General features: G+C 57.3%; 1 long non-coding RNA gene across 1 annotated transcript in view; it reads left to right on the top strand.

The window, feature by feature from the left end:
* LOC134474855 (uncharacterized) overlaps positions 1-19,814 on the top strand; it is a 45,758-nt gene extending 25,944 nt beyond the window's left edge. Inside the window, exon 2 of the long non-coding RNA XR_010045743.1 lies at positions 18,503-19,814. This is a non-coding gene — a long non-coding RNA (uncharacterized LOC134474855). The remainder of the gene's footprint in view (positions 1-18,502) is intronic.
* The last annotated feature ends 3,691 nt before the right edge of the window (positions 19,815-23,505 follow it).

Below are 23,505 nucleotides of genomic sequence, written 5' to 3'. Positions count from 1 at the left end.
TCTCCGTTGCTCAGCTGTGGAGTCATTATACAAGGACAGGGTGGCCGTGATGGCCACACCTCTTGAACCTCCCCAGAGGCCAGGCCCCATCCTCATCCGTTTCATCCTCCTCGGTACCCCGTGAGATGATGATTATCACGGCTGCCTTGCTGAGGAGGGAGCTGAGAAGGTCCCTCCTACGCCACAGAGGAGGGAGTCAGTCCGCTGGGAGCTGACTATGAGCTCCAGCGTGCCCTCCTGCTGGAAGTCTCCTGCCCTTGTCCCCACTCCCTGCCAGTGCTGCCTCCCTGGGCTCCCACTTGTCACCTGTGTCCCCCTAGACTAGGTCGTCCCCTCACACCCCTTCTTGTAGCACATCTGGTGAGGCTCAGTGAATCACCTCCGCCCTCCAATGCATAGCTGGGCCATAGCCTGGGTGGCACCATCTTGTCCACCCAATGTGGGGTCCGGCCACGCCCCTGAGGGTCACCGAGAAGACCTTCTCCAAGAAGCCATCGCTGGAACAAATTCCCAGCCTGGAGGCATCTGAGCGCCCACTCCTCCCTCCTCTCACCACCACCAGCCGGCCCCAGGATGCTCCAGGAAGTGCTGTGCATGACACCCGCCCCCAGGCGCCACCTCACTGAGAAGGGTCCATTGTGTCCGAAGGGTTAACGAGGGATGCAAGGAAGGAGCCCTTTAGCCATGATGCCCTCTGACCTTTCATAAATCAGAGGGCTGGGAGCGAGGGGGCTGCTTGGCAGGACTCAGTGGGGTGGGGGCTTAGAAGCAGCTGCGCGCGACGTTGACATTGTTCCCACCATTCTAAGTGCAACAAATCCCTCTATTGTGTTCCTGGTTTATCTGGTTCCTCTTGTTTATGAGCAGGGCTCCTTTGGCAGCGGTTCCAGCCCTGGGCGGCTGGAAAGAGTGCTGGCACGCACGGCGGGGGGAGGGGGCGGGAGGGGGCTGCTGTCAATGCCCGCATTGTCCCCACGCTTTTTGTTTCTACTGTAATGACATGTTGGAAGAGAGAGAGAGAGGGAAAGGGAGAGAGAGAGAGTGGGGGGGGGGATGCGAGCTGGGGAGGGAATGGGAGGGCAGCAGAGAAAGGGACAAGCAAGGGCCCTGGTGTGGATTGATGTCTGGGCCTGGGCGGATGTGCCGGCAGCTGGGCGGCCGAGCCTGATGGAGCCAGGCCGGGGTGCCCGGGGGCGGCAGGGGGGCCAGCTAGCCCCCCACCCTAGGCTCTGCCGCCTGGCACCAGGTCCCCCTACCATCCTCCAGGCCTCCCGAGGCAGCTGTGGGTCTGCACCCAGTGGAGCCGGTGCCAGGGTCTGGGGGCTGCATCCTGATGTGGGCCTGCCTGGCCGCATAGCCCAAAGGAGCCCACTTGGCCTTCCTAGGTCTCGGTGTGCAAGGCCTGTGAAATGGGAGTGCTGGGGGCCACGGCCTACTGCAGCCTTTGGGGCTCAGTGGTGCTCCCTCCTCAGGCCTGAGTCTGTGCTTCAAGCCTGGGCAGAACCTGAGCTGCCCCCAGAGTGACCATGCCCAAGGCCGACACGGCTCTGTGCACCTGGCCTTCCATCCGGGCCTGGGGAGGAGGTGGCCAGGTGGACGGAAGCAGCCCGAGCGTGGTAGGTGGCGCCCTGGTCCCATGTGGCCTTGCCAAGGGCTCCTAGATGCCGGGCCTTTCCAGGTCTGTCAGTGACTGTTTCCTGGTGCGGGAGAGCTCAGGACCCCTGGATACTCATAAAGCACCCCCATGTCTCAGGGCCCTCTGAGGCCACCCATCTCTACCATTTCCCGTAGGTCTCTGTTGCTCCAGCCAACAAGTCCGCCGCCTCTGCTGGCATACCTCCCGAGACATGGAGCTCACTACTCCTCTACGGCCGGTCCTGTCCTTCCCCGATCAGACTTTTGGGGAAGTGCTGTCTAAAGTCTGTTTCTGTACCTTTGGGTTCCAGTTCAGTGGGTTCAGTGGAGTAAGTTAAGCCTCCCTGAGAATCAGTTTCCTCACCTGTAAAATGGGAGTGATTGTCCCTGCCTCCTGCCACATAGCCAAGGTTGGCATGCGGACCTGTGAAAAGTTCTCCAGACCCTCCCAGGCTTCAGCTAGGATTTGCTCTTCTGGGACAGTGTGAAGACCTCTCCTATCCTGGCTGAGGGCGGAGTTGAGGTCTCACTTAGGATCAGAATTTGGGCAATAGCCAGGGTAAGGAATCAGGGCTCAGGTTTTGTCAGGGGTAAAAGTGCTCATTCCGGGAAAGGCTACAGTCTGGACCAGGGCTCAAACTTGGGCCAGGTTAAAGATCCAGTGCGGAGTCAGGATCAGTGTTGTCTCGATTTGGAACAGGGCTCAGCTTATTAGATGGGGCCAAGGTTCATTCTGGGCTGAAGGCTCAGCCAGTGATTAAGGTAAGAGCTCAAATGGGGTCGGGCCCAGCGTCCAGACGGTCACCAAGATCAAGGCTGATCAGTGTTGGTTCGAGGTTTAAGGGCAAACTGCCAGCGAGGGTCAGGGTCAGGCTCGGGCCGAGGGGTCAAGTCCCCTGGCTACGGCCCAGCCTTGATGGACATTCTCTAGTCACTTTTGAGGCTCTGCCTGTGGCTGGACTGGGTCAGGGTCAGCTGCGCTGTGGGTTGGGACATGCTGTGAGGCTGTGTCTTTGAGTACTAGGGGCCTGGGTCTGGGCTGAACTCCTGGATGTACTTTTTTTTTTTTTTTTTTTTTTGGCTGTATCTTGATCCCTATGGCCTCCGCCTGCCAAAGTTACCCATGTAGATGCCAATCCGGAAGTTATGGCCAGAGCTGGCTGACCAGGGCAGGGCAGGACAGAGCAACAGAAGGGTGAAGCCAGAGCACAGGAGGGAATGGGGTGTGCGTGAGGGTCATGGGGTGAGGATGGGGGCATTGCTTCCAGAGGATCAAGATGGTACAGGCAACAGAAATCAGGAAATCTCAGGCCTCAGGATCTCCAAGACACTTGGGGCTGGTTAGAGGCTGGGTGCAGGCCAGGCGGGATGGGGTGGAAGAGTCTGGAAGCTAAGGGGGAGAGTCTGGGGTGTGCAGACTGACTGTGTTGACAGTGCATGTGTGCAGGCGCGTGTGACCCAGGGTTTCTGTGTCGGGGGTGACAGTGACTCTGGGTGAGTCTGAGGCACATGTGTGGCTGTGAGCAGGTCAGCACAAGGGTGAGGTGACACCCTGTGCCCCATCCCTGAGCTGCAGCGGGCTGCGTCTCAGTCCTCGGCTCCAAGAACGGAGGGTCTCTGTGTCCCCATGTGCCTGGCCTGAGTCCTGCGTGACCCATCAGCTGAGAGCCTGTGACTGCTGCCCGGTGGCTGGAGATGCTGCAGGACCTGTGCTCCCTGAGCCAACCCTATGGCCTCGCAGGGACCTGGGAGGAGGCCGCTGGGGAGTGAGAGTGCAGTTAGAGGTCCCGGCGGATCACCCCGTCCCGGGAATCTGCCCAAGGCGAACAGAGAGGGGAGGACACGGGGACCCCAGGGGCCAGGCCATTGGCTCCCTTCCTCACACAGGTGAATCTGAGGGCTGTCCCACACTCCCCGATCACCATCCTGTGTGTCTGGTTCTTTTTTGTTTGTTTCCTGTTGTCACCATTCAGGGCGATGGGGAAGATGCAAACCTCCTGATTTTTTTGAGACGGGGTCTCCCTACGTAGCCCTGGCTGGCTTGGAACTTGCAGCCACCCTCCTGCCTCAGCCTCCCGTGTGCTGGGATTACAGGCGGGCACCCCCACGCCCAGCAGATGCCCCCTTTGGAGGTCTTTGCCCCTTTGCCACATGCGTCCTGTCTGGTTTTTTCCCCAGTCCCCACGGCCTGACCTCTGTCTTTGGGCTCTGGTGTGAGAGTGAGCTGCACACCCACTCACCTTGGGGGGGGCCACTGTAGGGTGTCAGTGTCAGAGGGGACGTGAGGGCCCCCCGTGCCACACCTCGTGTGCGGCAGAAGCTCACTCATGGGTCGATCTCTAGGTCCCTGCAGTGTTCCAGGCTCTCAGCTGAGCCTGCAGGCCACAGAGGAGAGTCCCACAGGGGCTGTCCTCGGGACTCTGGCTCAGTCAGGAAGGCTGGGGCTGAGGGGCAGGAGGGCTTCGTGGGGTGTAAGGTGAGCAGGTCGCCCAGCAGGGGCCAGTGTGTCAGGGTGGGGGCAAAACCCGGAACACAAATACCTCCTGCTGGGATTCCAGGTCATAGTGAGTCAGACTCTTGGGTTGAACCTCGACTCTGACACTTTCTTGCCCAGAGAAGCTCGGGGACCTTTCTGATCCCCGCTTCATGGCCTGTAAGGAAAGTTGCAACTAGGTCTGGGGGCCCTGTGAGGACGGTGGAGTCTCACTTTTCCCATCTGTTCAATGGAGCCACAGACTTCTGTCCTCAGCCGTCTAAGCAGCCATCTCTGATCTGGATCCTGCTGGGTAAGGATGTGGCCATGAAGACCCCAGAGTGTGTGCAGGGGCCTGGCTGGCAGCAACCACACGGCCCCAAGTCTGGAGGGCAGGAGTCAGGAGCCAGCCCTGCCGCCTTTTCCCTTCCTTTCTTTTTTATTTTCCTGTGGTGTTGGGGCTGGAATTCAGCACACGAGGCCAGCGCCCTGCCACTGAGCCACACCCCGGTGCCAGTGGGTGATGCAGTCGTGACTGCAGGCCCTGTGACCCCGTGATTCAGACAGTGGGGAAGACGGAGAAAGCCTCACTGAACCTCTCAGGGTCCTTTCAGTCCCCAAGTCGGATCACAGGCGCATCCATTTGTCTATTTACGGCTTAAATATATGTTCTGTGCTACTAAACGCATGCCGCGTACAAGTATGCATGGGTGCATTTATTTTTGCTTGGCTTTGTTTTTTGAGACAAGGTCTTGCTACGCCGCTCAGGCTGGCCTCAAACCCTCCTCGAGCCTCCTGCCTCAGCCACGTGCTGCAGCTGCAGGCAAGCGTCACCCTGTCCCACTCAGAAGTTTTTAAATAATGAGAGTAAAAAGTAAAAACAGAGAAGTATTGACCCTCTCTGGGTCATTTTGTGTCCCCTTGGTGTGCCTCTCCCCTCTGACGATGGCTGGATGCCGCCACAGTGGTCACCCCAAGGGCAGGAGGGCCTGGCAGGGGCCTGGCGCAGAAGTCGCTTGTTTTTGGCACGTCCCACCATGCGCCCAGCCCAGCAGCACCCAGCACAGTGAGATGGGACCTTTGTGTGAAGGGGACACCTGTTATCTCCCTCTGTTATCAGTGACAGGTTATGTAGCAGAAGTACTTTCTTAAAGTTTATTTAAAATTTTCTTCATAAAACTGTCCAGGTCTGGTGTCCCTTTAGAAAATGCTTTGGGGGCCAGGGCTGCAGCTCAGTGCTAGGGTGTCTGTCTGTCTGGCCTGTGCGAGGCGAGGCTGTGGCTTCAGTCCCCAGCACTGGGGAAAAAAAAAAGTACATTCTATGTGCGTGTCTATGGAGAGTAAAATACACATAACATAAAACTTGCTTTTGTTGTGTTGTGTTTTGTTTTGTTTTTCCAGTACTGGGAATTGAACCCAGGGCCTTCACACTTAGCTACATCTCCAGGAATTCTTTGTTTTATTTTGAGACAGGGTCTTGCTAAATTGATGCATTTCCCAGACTGGACTCAAATTGCCATCTTCTTATTTTAGCCTGTTAGAGTTCTGGGAATACAGGCTTGTGTCACCATGCTTGGCCAAAGTGATCATCATTTTAATCTTTTTAAAAAAATTATTAGCTGATGATTCCTGGTACCAAAAAAAAAATTATTGCAGGCACACACCTGTGTTCTTAGCGTTCAGGAGGCTGAGGCAGGAGGGTCACTGTGAGTTTCAGGTCAGCTTTTTTTATACAGGGTTTTGCTTGCTTCCCACCTCAACCTCCAGAATAGCTGGAGTTACATCGCACCTGATCCATTGTAACCATTTTTGTTTGGTTTGATTTTGCTTTGAGCCTGTGTTGCTATGTGGTTCAGGCTGCCTTTGAACTCACTGTGTAGCCCAGTCTGGCCTCAGATTTGAGGTGATCTTCCTGCCTCAGCCTCCCAAGTGCTGGGATGAGAGGCCAGTCCCCTGACGCGCCCAGAAGTTTTAACCATTTTTAGATGTTCGTATCAGTGACTCACCCACACTGCTGTACAATCATTAGTCATCCATCTCGACATTTTTTCATTATTCCTCTTTGAGACTCTCCATTTCCAGGCTGTGTCCTCATGCCCGGCCCCGGGCCCTGGTGGCCTGCACTCCCTTTATCTCTGTGATTTCCATGGCTGGAGGTGCCTCCTATAAGTGAAATCACTCCGGACTCATGCTTTTGTTTCCGGCTGCTGTCCCCAGAGCCCATCATGCTTCGTGTCCAAATTCCCTTCCTTCTCCAGCTGTGGAATGAATGGAGGCTGAGTCCAGGCAGCTGTCCCTCCGTCCCTGGCTATGTGGAAAGCGCTGCTGTGCGGTGTGCAGTCTGATTCGTGCTCAAATCCCAGCTTTCGGCACCTGGGGCCTCTTAGGATGAGGCCCTTGCCAGTCATACCAAGGTCAGAGCCCTGAAAGCCGCAGCTCACAGTGCGGATCGTGCCAGACGCAGGTGGGAGCACGAGAGGATGTGAGCTGCAAAAGGGCAGGGAAAGGCGGGTGCTGGGGGCTGTCGAGGAGTTCCTGGCAGACAGGTGGGCAGTGAGGTGGGGGGTGGGGGCCAGCACCCCCAGGAGCGAGGCTGGGAGACAGGTAGGGCGGGCTGGCACAGCAGGGAAGGAAAAGGGAGCTGCGGGGATTCTAGAATGTGAGGGAGAGGACCCGCTCCACCCAGGCTCTGCCGTGCCACCTGGAGCCCTTCTGGGTATCATCCGGCTTCTCGGGGGTCCCCATTGCCTCCCGGAGTCCTTCCTGTCCCCCCAGCCACTCAGCAGCTTGGCATCTGTGACCACACTCACACGTGTGTTCACAACACACAGTCATAGCAGTCCGCACTGCACACTCATTTGCACAATCATGGCACACAGGCAGACACAAGCCCACAACTCCCTGACACACAGCATACCCATGTGCAAGTGCATACGCCTGCTCATCCGCCCTCACAATCACACACACACACACACACACACACACACACACACACACACTCGCACTCCCTCCTCCCCAGCTCTCATCTCCGCACCTCCCTGGGGCGCCACCCTGCACGAGTGCTGAGAGCCCGCTGGTCACTGGCAATGGCTGGGCCACTGGTGTCTTCTAGAAGGCTTCTGGTGACAGTCCTGTCACACAGGTCACCACCCATTGTCGGGTGACACACTGAGCCCCGCCTGTCTCATGCGAGCCACGTGCAGGGGTCCAAGGCACTAAATGGACTCCTTTTTAGCCCTTTTCACAGGCCGCCATTTCTCCTTATAAATTCCCTTGGCCCAGCGCTCTGGGAGGCTGAGGCAGGAGGATCACAAGTTTCAAGCCCAACCTAGACAACTTAATGGTTTATTGAAAATCTGTCTCAAAATAAAAATAAATAAAAAGGGGCTGGAGATGTCACCCTGTGTGAAAGCTCTGGGTTCAGTCCCCAGTACTAGAAAAACAAAATGAAGCCAACCAATCAGAACACCGAGTCAGTGGGTAAGACCCCAGCGTCCTCTCAACGTCTCCCATGGGGCTGGACTCAGGGGTGGTCAACAGAGCCTCTAATCGATGAGTCAAGATTGGGCATCAAAGGCTCCTGGGAGCCTCAGTTCTGTCCTGTGCTGTTCCCCTGCCTGGAACACCCCTCCTGCTCAGTCTCCCTGCCAGGGCCAGCCCTGGGGTCCCTCTGCAGGAAGCCCCCCATATCCGCCTCCTCTGTGTTTTGGGTCGGTTCTCTAACCGAAGCACACACTCATGCTAATCCTGGGAGAGGACCTGGGTGAGGACTCCCCCAGGAGCCTCTGCCTTGGTCCCTACCACCCCAAGCCCAGGGATGGGCTTTGTAGGTGGCCTTGTCCCCCTGCTGGGCACTGAGGTCCAGCATCACAGCTTCCGAGCAGAGCCACCCCATTTCTTTCTCTGCCTCCAGGGCAGTGGGCTTGGTTGATGTGGGGTCCCGGGGTCCCAGGGTCCCTGCAATTCAAGAATGTGGAGGAGGCAGTGGGGACAGATGGCAGCGTCCTGGCCCTTTCTCTGTCACCATCCAGCACTCGCTGTGCACTGTGAGCTGATATTAGTCAGGCCACCTCTCTGGGCCTCAGTTTCCCTGTCTGTCACACCAGCAGAGGGGTGGTCTCCCCGACCTCAGGAGCCTCCCCAGCTGTGACCTTCTGCGACTGAGATTCTGGGAGCAGAGATGGGAAGGCAAGATGGCCCCTCTTTACCCACCTCCTCTCCCTGTCCCCCAGGGTCACCCCAAAGCCACCCCTCCCCGGCTCCCTGGGACTTCCCTGCAGCTGCAGGCTGGGGAGACAATTGGGTGCTTTAGAGAAATACATTTTTGGGCTAATTTGCCATGCGTAAGTGTTTCTCTTACCCTTTAAAAGCGCAGAACAAAGAGGCCTTTCTGTGCCCGGGCAGGCTGCTGGGGAGGGGACCGCAGCTGTACGGGGCTGGCGACCCTCCTCCCCCTCGTCCCTGTGAGCGCCCCACCACACTGCCCCCACCCCCGGAGGGACAGCCTGGACTTTCCCAGCCTCCCCCAGCCCCCTGCCCTGGCCCAGCCCCCTCCCACCAGCTGCCCCAGGCAAGAGGGAAAGTGTGCGTGGGTGGTGGCAGGGTGGGGAGGGGCTGGGGAGAGAAAGCCCCCTCTCCACGTGGCTGCAGGGGTGAGGCGGCTGACGAGTTGCCCAGCCAGTGTGCGTCAGGTTTCATGGACTGCAGTCATGGATGCCGGATGGCATCAATCACAGTCATCATCATCTAGTGGGCACTTGATTCATCCATCCATTCATCTATCCATCCATCCATCTGTCCATCCATCCATTCATCACCCATCCATCCATCCATCCATCCATCCATCTGTCCATCCATCCATCCATTCATCACCCATCCATCCATCCATCCATCTGTCCATCCATCCATCCATCCATCTATCCATTCATCTATCCATCCATCTGTCCATCCATCCATCCATCCATTCATCCATCCATTCATCTATCCATCCATCCACCCATCCATCCGTCAATCTGTCCATCCATCCATCCATCCATCCATCCATCCATCCATCAATCTGCCCATCCATCTGTCCATCCATACATCCTTTCATCCATCCATCTGTCCATCCATCCGTCAATCTGTCCATCTATCCATCTGTCCATCCATACATCCTTTCATCCATCCATCTGTCCATCTGTCCATCTATCTATCTGTCAATCTGTCCATTCATCCGCCCATCTGTCTGTCCATGCATCCATCCACCCATCCATCATTCATCCATCTACCTATCCATCCATCTGTCCATCCATCCATCCGTCAATCTGTCCATCCATACATCCTTTCATCCATCCATCTGTCCATCCATCCGTCCATCCGTCTGTCCATGCATCCATCTACCCATCCATCATTCATCCATCCACCTCTCCATCCATCTGTCCATCCGTCCATTTGTCCACCCATCCATCCGTCCAACTGTCCATTTGTCCATCTTTCCATCTGTCCATATATCCATCCATCCATCTGTCCATCCACCCATCCATCCATTTCCCTGGTCCTTGTTGAGTTCTTGTCACCTGCAGGTCTCAGGGCTCCATCTTGGTAAGAGTCAGAGGCCCAGGATCATGGAAAAGCACAGAGTTCATGTACTTTTCAGAAGAGGTGACACTTTCAGGAGGGGCCTCAGGAGTCAAGGTGCCCAGGCTCGGAGGGAGGTGCGTCACCCTATGTGGGGTAGGGGAGTTGTGCACAATGAAGGTTGGGGTGCAGGCCAGCCCCTGACAGCCTGTGCTGGGTGGTGACTGTCCTGGCCTGGACCTGCCTCCTGTCCCTGTTCTAGGGGTTCCTCTCCCTTTTGTGGCCTCTTGTAGCTCTTGATCCTCCTCTCTTAGGGCTTAGCCCCTCAACTATCATGAGACCATCTCCCCCATGCACCCAGAGACATATGGAAGCCTGGCATCTCTCTCCCATCTTTGTGAGCTCCTGGGGTATCTCCCCAGCCCTCACCACGAATGCTAGAGTTCACAGACAAAGCTACTGGGCACCCCCCCCTCTATCCTTGTAACAGCAGCAGCCAGTGTTTATTGAGCAGCTACTGCACGCCAGTCAGTGTGCACTTCTGGAAATTCATTTCATCATACCTGCCTCTGTCTGTCTTGAGGTTAGGATTGGCCAGCTCCTAGGGAGCAGACATCAATCTGGGCTCTCAACCACTGTATGTCTATCATCCAGGACCCTAGTGACAGAGCCACAGCCAGAACCAGAGCCAGGGCTTCTCTTCTGGGCAGGATACTGCCTCTTTCCAGACCCTGGAGGGATGAGGAGCCCCTTCTAACAGCCCTGGGGCGCCCTGTGAGCAGCACATCTGGACAGCATGCTGACACCTGCCTGTGCTCCAGGTGCAGCCCAGGGTGACAGGGGTGGGGCTCCTCTGTGTGTGTGTGTGTGTGCGTGTGTGCGTGTGCGCGGGTGTGCGTGCACACACACACATCCATCTGTGGCAGTGCCTGGGGATGGAGGGAGACAGTGAGATCAGAGGACAGTGACCGCACAGCCACCGCACGCTCTATGGGCTGGGCAGGAAGGGGCCTGGTCCACCCTACCCACCATCCTCTGAAGGCTGGAGTCAAACTGGCAGGCGGTGGCATGTGGCTGTTTGCCCCGAGGCTCGTGGGGAGCCCCCCTACTGTGACGGGCAGGCGACTCCCGGGCCTGTCTGAACAGGGACTCTGCCAACTCCCAAAAGCCCTGCCAGCCCCGGCCACTCCACCGCAGCCTCCTCATGGGCACGGATGCGCTGTGTCCCTGCAGGGAGCAAGGCAGGCCAGATGGGTGGGGAGGGCTGAGAACCGAGAGCACCCTGGAAAATGGAGCTCAGGGTCTGGGGGTGATGATGAAGGCAGGCGACAAAGGGGAGTCACCCATCTGAGGGCTGGGGCCCCAGGGGGCAGGCCTGAAGTCAGTGACAGATGGGGGACAGGCAACAGAACAGAATTCTAGAAGGCAATGAAGTGAAAGGTCTTTGGAGGCTGCCTAGTGCAAATCTAGTTTACATAGAGGGGGAAACAGGCCCAGAGAGGGGATGAGTTGCCCAATACAGTGATAGAGTCAATTCAGGTCCAACAATCAGCTCCTCAGCCTGTCTGGCATCAAGCTGAGGACTCAGCTTCAATAAAGCTTTCCCCCTCAATTGGCTGTGGGCTGAGGGGGTGCGGACAGACAGACAGACAGACAGGCACTATCCAGCACTGAGTACAATGATTAGAGCATGCACAGATAGAATGCAAGACTTGGAGGAGGTAGCATCAGAGTCAGGTTGGGGCTTTGAAGGCTGAAGAGGAGTTCAAGAGACTGACCAGAGAATGAAAGGAGGGGTTTCCAGGTAACCTGGGTGATTTGAGTTGGTTGCTGAGGTTAACACCCAGTTTATCCCCCATGAACACCGTGGGACAGAGCTTCCCAGGGCCCCAGGGGCCCTGTCCACCCAGTCCACTCGATTCCCATTCCATCACTGAACACTAATTGGGTACCTGTTGTGAACAAACCTTGCAGGGAAGGAGGTTTCCAGAAGCAGACGTGCAGCAGGGCCTTTGGAAGGGACCAGTGGGAGGACATATGGGCACCTGTGTTGCCCGGCACAGTCTCTTCTTGTACTGCACAGGCGTGAGGCAAGGCAGGGTGCTTAGCTCACACTGGGGACCCCGGGAATACGCACAGACTTGGAACCCACAGGAAATCCAGCGGCCGGCTGGCGTGTGGTGACCCCAGCTCCCGCTGCCCGGGGGTCACAAGCTGCTCCTCCCCCAGCAGCCTGCAAACTGTGGCCCAGAATGGAAATGTGCTCAGACCTTGGTCCTGCCACATCCGGGGACTCAGGCTCACCTCGACCTCCCCACCCTGGCTCATCAAAGGGCTTGGGGACAGGTAGGGAGATAGAGAGGGGCCTCAATCTGCCCAGGGAGTGATGGGCCTCCTGGCCTGGGCACCAACCAGAGTCACCTCTCCCTCACAGTCACTTGGAGAACTCCTATTCATCCACAGGGCCTCAGTTTACGCACATCTCTTCCATCACGCAGGGTTTTGTAGCACAAGGTTGGGCACCCTCAGCTCTGCGAGGCCCGGACAGTCTGCTGGATCTGTCTGGAGCGCTGTGTAATGGGGGTCAGTCATGCATACAACCTGCAGGATGGCTGTGAGGATTTAATGAGGGGCCCTTGGCACGGAGGAACTGAGTGACAGTGGTGACGCGGCCGTTCCTTGGCCACCCTCCCTTCCCCGGCAGCTTGCCCTGTGGTGGGCCTGGCCCCTTAGACCCCATCAGGTCTGTGGGTTTCCCCTCGATCCACTTGTGATCCACTGCATCCCCCAGAGCAGCTCATGGCTGGCCCAGCCCTGCGGGCCTGGCAGCCACACTGACCAAGATCCTCGATTGGAAGGAATCCTGGCCTCACGTGTGACTCGGGTGACCTCTGAGGTTGCTTCTCACCCAAAAATGTCCACTTCCCAAGCTGTTGTCACCATCCTGCCCCTAGACTGGCCTCACCCACCCCCGTCTCATCAATGGCCCCACTGTTCTCCCGTGACCCCTCAGAGTCATTTCTGAATCACTGTCACCGTCATCCCATGGTGGCTGACCAGGTTTCCCTTCAAACTGGTTCATGCCCGCCCTCCCCTCCCCAGGAACCCCGGCCTTGGCCTTTGCTTTGGGCTGAAGCCGGAGTGTTAACTGCAGGTCCCGGCTGGCCGGGTGCCCTCCTCCATCCAGGGCTGGCTGCAGAGTCCTGAATCTGACATGAGGGTCCTCCTGGAAACACCCGGCTGGCCAAGGAGCCTTGGTTTGACCTGGGTAAGGGTTGGACTTTGAACTCTGCTTGGACCTCCCTGGGTGACCGCCCACTCCAGGTTTCAGGCTGAGGGTGGCCATGCATGGACTCTAAGAAGGGCTGGGGAGAGGGGCCGGGAGGCATGGGAGGGCATGGGAGGCATCAGGCTGGGGCTCTGGGTCTTGGGGACCCTATATTGTCTTCTTAATTCATGTCTCCCAAGTGGAGCTGACTTTCCGTCCTGAGGGGCAGTGCTGTGGGCCCCTCGCTATGGTTTACAGGGCCGCCCTCCCCTCCCTGGTCCCTGCAGCCCTGGAGCTGGGCGATGCTAACCGCTCCAAGTGCGGGGACGGAGCTAAGACCCGCAGAGGGCCCGGGCCGTCCCCAGGTAACCAGCCAGTCTTTGGGGTAGCCAGGCCTGGAATTTCCCTGGCCCTGTATCCATAGTCTGGAAGTTTCAGAGGAAGCGTGAAAGAGGGATCCAGCCTGGCATCCCAGGTGCCCCCGGGCAGGGGAGCCCAGACACCCGTGTGACAGGTACAGAGTGGCAGTGCCATGGGGCCCCGCCAAGGCAAACCCTGCTGGCCGCCGAGTCCTCCTGGCTGCGGTGAGGGGAGGGGGTGGGTCTCTGCCCCAGGGGGCAGGAGGGACCGGGTGGCGGATTTGTGTTTCCACTTGATTTCTTCGGTTGTTTTCCAAACGTGGAGGCAGGATCCCGAGGGGCGGGGTGGAGGCGGGCAAGTCACCGGAAGGCGCCATGGCCCCGCCGCCTGCCCACATGTGACTTGGCCGACTGACGACAGGGCCGCGTGGAATGGCCTAGAGGCTTCCGTCCGGGCTGCCGGGCGGGTGGGTGACGCGGGCGAGGGCGACGCCCCGCGTGACCCGCTGCCTGCAAGTTCACTGCCCTGTTGGGGCCCGACCCCTTTGATCCTGGGGGTTCTCAGTGCCAGCTGGTGGGGTGGGGGCATGGCAGCCCGATAGGCACAGTAGCCCGAGCCCGGGGCCTTCACTGTCACCGCCCGTCCCTCCTCTGGGCCTTCTCTCCTGCCCGGTGCCCCCTTTCTGGGTCACCATGCCAGGCCTTGTTCCCTGGGTCCTCCACTGTGTCTTTCCTGCCTTCCTGGGCTGTGCCCAGCCTCAGCAGCGGCCTCATCCTGCTACCCACTGGGTGCCTCGGACCTGTCCTCCCTTGGGACCCGCCTGGCCACTTCCTGTCCGAGTGCCAGCAAGGGGAGGCGGTGGGGGTGCCTTCTCTGAGAAGGGGGAGCATCATGTGGAGCCGGGGATCTTCTGGCCATGGATCCGGGGGACAGAAGGACCTGGCCTGGGACACAAGGGGAGAGCCCGGCCTCTCCCCAGTCAGAATTCCAGCCCCGCCACCCTGGACATCCCTCCAAGCCTCAGTTTCCCACTCAGTACCCTGGAAATGAGGGTAATACATCCTTTCCACTGGGAAAGAACAGATCCCAAGGAGGAGATTCTCAGCCCGGTCTGCCTAGGGGGGACGGTGCCCTTGGAGCCCAGATCGGCGGCAGAAGAGAGAGACACGCAGGGTGGGGGTGGGGGGTGGCCCCAGAGAGAGCAGAGCCCAAAAATAGAAATCAGTAAGGAGTCCTTTTTAAAAAACTTACTATTATCCTCGTTATTTTGAAGTACTAGGTATTGAACCCAAGGCCTTTGCACTGAGCTACCTCCTCTGTACTTTTTACTTCTATTTTTTAGTTTGAGACAGTGTCTTGCTAAGCTGTTAAGTTGCCCAGGCTGGGCTTCAGCTTGCCACGCTCCTGCCTCAGCCTCCTAGAGTTCAGACGTTACAGGCTCTGCGCCACGCCTGCTAGCTATTTATTTACTAATTTTATTCGTGCACGTTTGCGGTCTGCAATGATTATGTTCACCGTGGGAAGTTGGTACGTGCTTTGGCTATTTATTTTTGATAGGGAATATTTTGTACCAACATTAAGTGCCGCGGGGAATTTCAAGTTTTGATTTTGATTTTGATGATGGTGGTGGTGGTGATGATCCGTGGTGCCAGGGAAGGACCAGGCCACAGGCAGGCGCTTTGGCCCAGCTGGGGGCCCCTCTGGAGTTTATTCCTTCACTGGACGATGCTGTGAGGAAGGTGCCCATACCTTCTCCATTTCACGGATAAGAAAGTAAAATCTTAAAAGGGTCAGAGCTTGTTCAAGGTCACCTTTAAGCGGCACAGAACTAAAATGAGGGTTCAAACAGAGCATCCAGGTGGCTGGCGCGTGGGAGGTGAGGCCTGGGATGCCTCTGCCGGCTCTCAGGGTGTGGCCCCTGCTGCGTCCCCTGCAGACGCCCCCGCAGGCCGCCCTGGCCCCAGCCCTGCAGTGCCCCCTCCCCGGCCTCTGTCCTGTGTCCCTGCTTTTCCTGCCCGTCTCTTCCTCTCCTCTGGGTGCTGCTCCGGCCTGAGGTCACCCTGCTGGACCCTGCATTGCACCTGCTCCTGTCCCTGCTCTCACACGGTCCTCTGGGCCACAGCCCATCAGGGCTCAGGGCCATTCGCTGGAGGGAGCCCGTCTGCCCTCCTGGGCCTGGACGTCCCTCTCTTGCCCCGGCCTCTCTGCTGTGTCTGCTTGTTGTGGTGCTGAGTGCGGTGGACACAGCGAGGACCCCGCAGATATGTGGGCAGCTGCAGAAAGAGACAGGGGGAGCCCTGGCACTGGAGTCCTGGCAGTCACCAAGAGCTGTGACCTCACCTCTCTGAGCCCCTTTCTGCCCCCTGAAAAATGAGCTTTGTTTTTAATGTACCCACACATCGACCAGGTGGATGTGATTTACAGATGCACAAGTTGAGGATTTGCAAGGCCAGGGGCCCGGGAAGTTGGAAGTGGGGTGCCCCCTCCCCTTGATGGCTGTTTGTTGATGTCACAGCAAGAAAGGCTGGGGGTGGGACCGTCTTCAGAACTCTAAAGCTTGAAAGCGCCCCCAAGAGCTGGGCATGGTAGTGCAATCTGTAATCCCAGATGCTCAGGAGGCTGAGGCAGGAGGGTCACAACTTCAAGGTAGCCTGGGTAATTTACTAAGACCCTCTCTGAAAATAAAATTTAAAAATAGTGCTTGCCTAGGGTGTGAGAGGCCCTGGGTTCGATCCCACATAATGCTAAAAATAACCAGCAAAATAAAACAACAGACACCCTGCCCAAGGGGGAGGCTTCCGTCCTTGTAGGCAGCCAGGACCTCCTACCAGGTGTCCCTCCTGGGGTTGAGCCCCTACTGTGGGTGAGCAGCACTGCTGTCCTCTGGCCCATCCTAAACGGGGCCCTTTACCCCTCTAGCCTGCACTACCAGACCCTCCCACCCTACGTGTCTGATGCCCCCCGGCCTTCACCTCCCTTGGCTCACGCAGCTCCAGCTGCAATGGCCTCCTGGCAGATCCGCCCTCAGGGCCTTTGCACATGATGCTCTTCCTTCTCTGCTTGGGTCTTTTCTGATGTTGTACCTTCACAGAGGCTGTTTCTCTTTCTCTAGGAATTTTACCTAGCACTGAGCTACATCTCCAGCTCTTTCATTTTTATCATTATTGTTATTAATCACTGATTATTATTATTACTACCGACATAGGGTCTCACTGTGTAGCCCTGCCTGCCTCAAGCTTGCAGGCTTCCTGCCTCAGCCTCCCAGCACCGGCATTACAGGTGTGTGCCACTGTTGTCTAATGGATCGTGCCTCCTGGCTCTGTCTCCCTCTACCTGCCTTGCTGTTCGCCACGGAACGTAGGACTGTCTGCCTTTAGCTTCTAGGCTTGTTTCTTACCCTTTTCCTGGGCGGTGAAACCTCTGCTCCGTGAGGGCAAGGGTGGTCTGCTTTGTCGACTGCTATAATCCCAAGGTTGGAATGGTGCTGGGCAGAGGGCCAGGGCTCTGTCAGTGTAGAAGGAAGAAGAAAAGAAAGAAAGGGAGGGAGGAAAGGGAAGGGAAGGGAAGGAAAGCAGGATGCAGGGCAACTCCTGGCCCTGTCGTCAGACATGGCCTCCAGGAGCCTGGGCAGCGGGGCTGATGGGTAGAAGGTGAGGAAAGGTAAGAAAGCAGGGCGGGGATGAAGAGATCTGACTACATTTTAGGGAAAGCTTTCTGGAAGGCAAAACTGTACAAAGATGGGAGGGGCTTTCTCAGGAAAGGCTGTGCCCTTCACCATAGGAGGCCGCAGCCCTGGAAGCCATGTGGGCACAGGCCTGGAACAGGAAGCCATGTGGGATCCTCTGGAGGCCGAGGTGGGCCAGGCCGGCGCCTTCTGGGACAGGGTCACATCGGTCAAGGCCCAGGCAGGTAGCAGCTTGGGGCTCCAGTCCCGCTCCAAAAGCTGCTGGGGTGGGGCCAAGTGGCCATGCTGGGAGTGTGGGCCCCACTGGCATAGGCCAGGCCTGGGAGACAGGAAATGGCCATGCTGGGAGTGTGGGCCCCACTGGCATAGGCCAGGCCTGGGAGACAGGAAATGGCCATGCTGGGAGTGTGGGCCCCACTGGCATAGGCCAGGCCTGGGAGACAGGAAATGGCCATGCTGGGAGTCTGGGCCCCACTGGCATAGGCCAGGCCTGGGAGACGGGAAATGGCGTGGCTCGGGGACCCAAAGGCCCCCAAGCGTGCCCCGGGCCCACACCTTCTACTGTGGCCTCAGGCCTCTGTGCCCGCGCCCATGGGGTTAAATCTCTCCCTGTCTTTCTCTGCTCCAAGTTGTTTTCCAAGCAAGGCAGAGAATGGTTCTCTTGTTACCAACATGGCTTCTGGGCATTGGGTAATGCGCGCCCTCTTCTCCCTGCCCCGCACCACAAAGGGACCTTTTGTTCCTCTCCCGGCCCCTCTCTCTGGCTCTTCCCCGACCCCCCACCCACCCAGCTCCCTCCGCCCCATGCTTCCCGCCCAATCTGCACCCCTGGGCTTTGAGGAGTGACCGTGGCCTGGCCGTGGCGCCCTCTCTCTCCTCAGGCGCCCTGGGAGGAGAAGAGACCTTGGCGGCCAAGGCGGCCATCTTGAGAGCCACCCTTGCAGGCCGCTCCCTGGCCTGTTTGAGGCCACCATGGAGGAGGCCAGGCACTAAGGAGAAGGCCCGAGGCCTACTCCCTGTCCTCAGGGGCAGGAGGGTCCTTCCTCTGCCCAGGCCCCCCAGGCCAGGCTACTCCCTGACAAGAGAGTCCCCATCTCGGGAGGTAGAAATGGGGCTGGCGGGGTGTCTGTCCCAAGTCTGGTGAGCTGGACCCCAGCGGCTCCTCCAACCCCCAACCTTCCCAGCAAAAGCCCCTGAATAGACCCTGCTCTGTGGGAACACCCACCATGGTCCGGGCCTCCAGGCAAAGCCAAAGTCAAACTGATTGGAATTCTGCAAAACGAAACAGAATGTGCCCAAGTTGGGAATGTCAGGAAGCTGGCCAGACAATAGTGTCTGCTCTCTGAGACCTCAGTGTGTGGCACTGACCCCTCCCATGGCCCCTCATAACTGCCCGGCGAGGCCTGCAGGGATGCGCAGGAGGTGATGTCATTTTCTGGGATCAGGAAACTGAGGCACGGAGAGACTATGTAGCCAACACCTGGAGCCCACCAAGCTGACCCCATCTCGGCTCTTCTCTCCGCAGGGCCATGTTGGGAGCTGGGGACACACAAATAAATCCTGGCCTGGAAGCAGAGCCCTGGGGAGGTGACACGCAGCACCCTGAGCATCCAGCCACCCCTGAATCTCTCTCCAGCCCTCTGGTGCACGGAAGTGACTTCTCATTAAGCATGGCTGGGAGCAGACTGTGTGTCACTGCTAGTGACCACGGTACTGGGCCGGGGGAACCTGAAGACGAGCTTGGGGGTTTGTAAATGAGGGACAGAGAGACGAGGCTGCAATAGCCAGATTCGGAGAAGCCCAGGCTGCAGGAGAGGGCAACCTCTGTGTTCAAGAGGGACATGGGGATCTCTGAGGCTTTTCCCCTGGCCGGAAGTTGGGGAGGGAAGACTTCCTGGAGGGGATAATGACAGAGAGGCGGCTGTCGCTGTGGAGGCTGTGTGGGAGAGGAGGGTGGCATGTATCGAGGTGGACAGTGGCCCCGAGGAGGCCTGGGCTGTGACAGGAAGGGAGAGGGACAGTGTGGGGGGCAGGGCTGCAAGGGTATTGGGGCTCCTGAGGGCCAGGCGCCATAGGAGGTATCAGATCCAAGGGCAGGGAGGTGGCACTGATTCGAAAGGGTCAGGTTTGTCTTCTAGAAGACCACTGCCCTGTGGGCAGCACCAGCCTGTTTATTGCTGTGTCTCCAGGACCCAGCCCAGCGCCTGGTCCTGATTCAGGGAATGTTTTCGGTTAGTTCACAGGTGCTGATGGCGGGCCCAGAGCCAATGGTTAACGCCAGATATGGGCCTCGGTTTCCTCACCTGTAAAATGGGGGTCGGCACCTGCCTCATAGGAAGGCAGTGGTGGTGGGGCTCAGCTCTGTGTGTGCTGTCCACACCCCTGTGCTGACACTTTATGAGTGTGTGTGGGATGTGCCATGGGGGCAGGAGGCAGGGAGCAGGGTCACACACGTCTTGCTGTCCAGGAGAGAGAGGACAATGACAGTGATTCTCAAGAGCTTCAGGTTTATGTACATTTTTCTTTTCTTTGAGTCAGGGGCTTACTAGGTAACCTTGAATTCGTGATGTACCCCAAGCTGGCCTTGAGCTTCTGGTGACAGTCAGACAGGCAAACCTACAGGGACAAAAGGTAGATGAGTGGCCGCCAGGGCTGGGGGCTCGGGGTTGATGGCCGAGGGTGCAGGGTTTCTTTTGTGGTTGTGACATACATGCCCTAAACAACTGTGGAAAGGTCGCACATCTCCGTAAGGGCCCTGCGAGCCTGGAATTGTGTGATTCCAGTGTGTGGATCACAGGACATGGGAACCACTTCTCAATAAAGATGTTCTTTACCAAGCCGGTGGTCGCCTATAATTCCAATTACCCAGGAAGCTGAAGCAGAATTGCAGGTTCAAAGCCAGCATGGGTTTGAATTTAATGAGATACTGTCTCAAAATAAAAAATAGAGGTGCTGGAGATTTAGCTCAGCAGCATAAGCGCCTGCCTTATAAGCAGGCAGTCGTGAGTTCAATCCCCGGTACCGATAAAAACGAAAAAGACTAAATAAATAAATAAAAATTAAAAAAATTTTAAAAATAAAAGGGCTGCGGGGGGTAGAATATTTGCTTAACATGGATTTAATCCTTAGCACACACAAAACAAAAGACCTGTTATGGGGTGAGCCAAGGTCATCCCGATGTTATGGGAGAGGAGAAGAGAGGGCAGCTGGGCCCTGCATGTAGGTGGGCGCATTTTATTTTATTTCACTTTATTTTATTTGAGATAAAGTCTCACCATATTGCCCAGATTGGCCCTGAACTCCTGGGCTCAAGTGATCCTCCTGTCTCAGCTTCCTTAGAAGCTGGACTATAGATCATGCCCCTAGGCTGATTGGAGCTGATTTTTGAAGTTTTATTACCTATAATTCAGAGAGTGTTTTGGAGGAGGGTGGGATAGAAAAAGTCCTCAGTGGCTTTTCTTGGAAGGGCAGAACCCCAATCAACAGGGCATCCAACAGCTTGGCTCCTTGGCCTCCCCCTCAGAGGGGCCACCGTGTCGTTGGCACTCTGAGAGGGCTGCGGGGCACCCAGCATACCTGGTCCCTGCAGGTAATGCCCAGGCAGCACAGATGTCACGGTCACCATCAGACCCAGGCCTGTCTCTTCACCCCACATCCGAGCTGGGGGAGACAGGGCAGAGGGAGCGCCCAGGTGAGAGGGTTGCACGCTGGGAGCCTGTGCCTCGAAGCTTTGCTGGAAGCCTTCTGGAGGGGAGCAGTGTAGACCGCAGTCCAGGCCCCGTGTGGACCGTCCAGGGCTGCCTGCTGGGAGAGGAGGGTGCAGCGGCCTAAGGGGCTTAAGGGAGGGCCGTGGGGAAGGCAGTGAGGTGAGAGGTGCTGGGGTCCAGGGCACAGGTGACAGGCTGAAAGCAGGGTCCCTTTGCAGGTGGTGGGGGGCCCCGGGGCTGCTGTCCACCAGCCTCTCCTCTCTGCAGTGATGGCTGGGGAGGCGTGGGCTTGCGGGGTCCCCACTGAGGGCCCTAGAAGAAGAAAGGGGGGTCAGAGAGAGGGGAGGACCAGTGGGCTGTCCCTTCTCTTCTAAGCGCTCTGGGTGCCAGTCACATGTCCCTGGCCAGGGCAGCTGGGGGCCCTGACCTCCATGGGCTCCCTGTGGTTTACAGATGGGACCAGCCTGGTCCCAGGCAGCTGTCACCAGCCCACACAGCGTGGACGCCAAGGGGAACTGGCAGGGGCAGAGTCGCACCACTGGGGACTGCCGAGCCATCGCCACCCTCACCATGGCAGCCAGCACGCAGCAGGGCGGCAGCCAGCCAGTGTCTGCTGGCTCCTGGCAGACGCTGGACACTTTTCTTCCCCATCTGTGCTCCTGAGGGACCCTGGGGCCGAGACGCTCAGGCCTGAAGCTTTCCAAGCTGGTCCCTGGCACGGGGCTGGTCCCCGTCCTGCACCGGATCAGGCACTGGTGCCCAAGCAAGCCCCTGTGTCTACTTATGTGACACTGTGTTAAAGCGAACAGGCTGCAAGTACAGAGCCACATGCAAAGGTGTCTGTCCCCTTGGGTGTAATTGTGAGAAATGGCCGTGACATTAACAGCGAGCAGAGAGCCCCGGAGAATGAGTCATGTTGTGGTGATGTAATAACCTCTAACCGCGGCAGTGTCAGTGGACCCTTAAGTGAAACGCTAGGTTATCAATCGAGGTATATAAACAGATAACTCCAATGAAACTGCAACAACAAGAACCCATGTGCTGGGGCTGGGGATTTAGCTCAACGACATAAGCACCTGCCTTGCAAGCAGGCAGTCATTAGTTTGATCCCCAGTATCGATAAAAAAAAAAAAAGATATGCTGTGAGTTCAATTATTAAAAAACATGTTAAAAAAAAAGCCTAAAAAACAATACAGAAAAATTAAAACCACTGTCATCTTAGGGTGGAAGGATTTGAGTGATTTTTAAATTTTTAGTGCTTTGTCTGTTATTTTTATTTGGAGACAAGGTTTTGCCACGCAGTTTAGGCTGGCCTTGAACTCACTGTGTAGCCCAGGCTGGCCTCAAACTCACAGCAATCCTCCTGCTTCAGCCTCCCGAGTGCTGGGATTTGGTGTGCATCATCATGCCTGGCCAGTGTTTTGTCTTTTAATGTCTTTCCAAATTTCTACAATAAATGCTTTCAAATTTTAGTTACAGAAAATGAAGGTAAAGTGTGGGTCCCCCTTTTTTTTCTTCCTCCTCCCCTTCCTCTTCATCTTTTCTTTCTTTCTTTCTTCTTTCCTTCCTTTCTTTTTTTTCCTGAGGCAGGATCTCATCACGTAGTTCAGGCTGGCCATGAACTCACTGTGTACCCCAGGCTGGTCTTGGTGATCCTCCTGCCTCCGCCTCCAGAGCGCTGGGATTACAGGCATGCATTACCCAGGCCAGCTTAGTGTCCCACATTTAAGAGAGAGTCCGATGTCTCTGAACCCCAACAGGGTTCTCAGAGTGTGTTTCTAGGTTTTCAGCTTGAGGCAAGGAGCTGCATCCAGTGAAGAAAGCACCTTGCTACACAGCACGGAAAGCCCAATTCTCACCCATAGGTCTGCTTCTGTCCCCTAACAAGTCCCTGTTAGGCTCCCCAGTGCCAGCAGGCTCCTGGAGGCTGCTGTGAACCAGGTCCCTACTGTGCAGAAAACACTTTCCTGTTACTCACCGAAACCATCTCTCCATGTCTGCCCACCCTGCCCCATCCCAGAAGCTCTGGGACCTGACGATGTCCTGCTCCTGTGTCAGATGCCAGGGGAGGCGTGCCTGGCACCCAGAAGAACTGCAGGGAGCTCGGGCAGCTCCAGGAGGGCCTGCAAGGGCCTCGGTTCACAGAATGACCATTGCCCAAGGCCACCTTCTCAAAGGCTATGGGTCAAATGGCGGAGGGCTGGGGTGTCCAGGAAGCTGGGCTGGGCCAAGACAGCCTGGTGCCAGGTGGCCTCGAGGGGATGAGGAGAGAATGGGTGGGTGGGAGGCAGAGACAGTGGGCCTCAGCAGGTCAGAGCCCACCACAGAGGCTGGCCGGGGACCCTGCAGCTGGTAGGGCAGCTCAGGGGCTCTCAAAGGTCCGCAGGGACCCCTCTCTAAGGAGGAAGAATGGGGAGGCGGGGGACAGCTCCCTGGCGTGGGCCATCTGTCAGCTCTGAGCACAGTGGGTCAACCACCCCTGACCCAGCCCCACTTGGCCACTTCCTCTGGAGGGTTGGGGAAGGGGTACAGGTGCAGACAGGGCAGGGAGGGAGGGTTTCTGGGCAGCCTCCCTTTTCAGAGGGGTCCAGAGCGCTGGGCCCCGAGTGGTCTCAGGGTCACGGCTCTCCCATCCTCTGCTGCTGCCTCCGGGGTCCAGCAGTGCCTCCAACCTCTGTCACCCTTGGGAGCACCCCTGGCCCAACTGTTTCCAGCCAAAGCAGTGTACAGGAGGGGACAGAGAGGACCCCTGAGAAGAGACGGGAGAGACCCCAAGAGATCTACAAGGTTCACTGAAAGGAACCAGCCCTGCTTGCACTGA

This window comes from Cavia porcellus, unplaced genomic scaffold (genome assembly GCF_034190915.1).
Source record: "Cavia porcellus strain 051 isolate PalLab524CR breed Dunkin Hartley unplaced genomic scaffold, mCavPor4.1 scaffold_40, whole genome shotgun sequence".
Lineage (NCBI taxonomy): Eukaryota > Metazoa > Chordata > Mammalia > Rodentia > Caviidae > Cavia > Cavia porcellus.
This window is presented reverse-complemented; position numbering and strand designations above follow the sequence as displayed.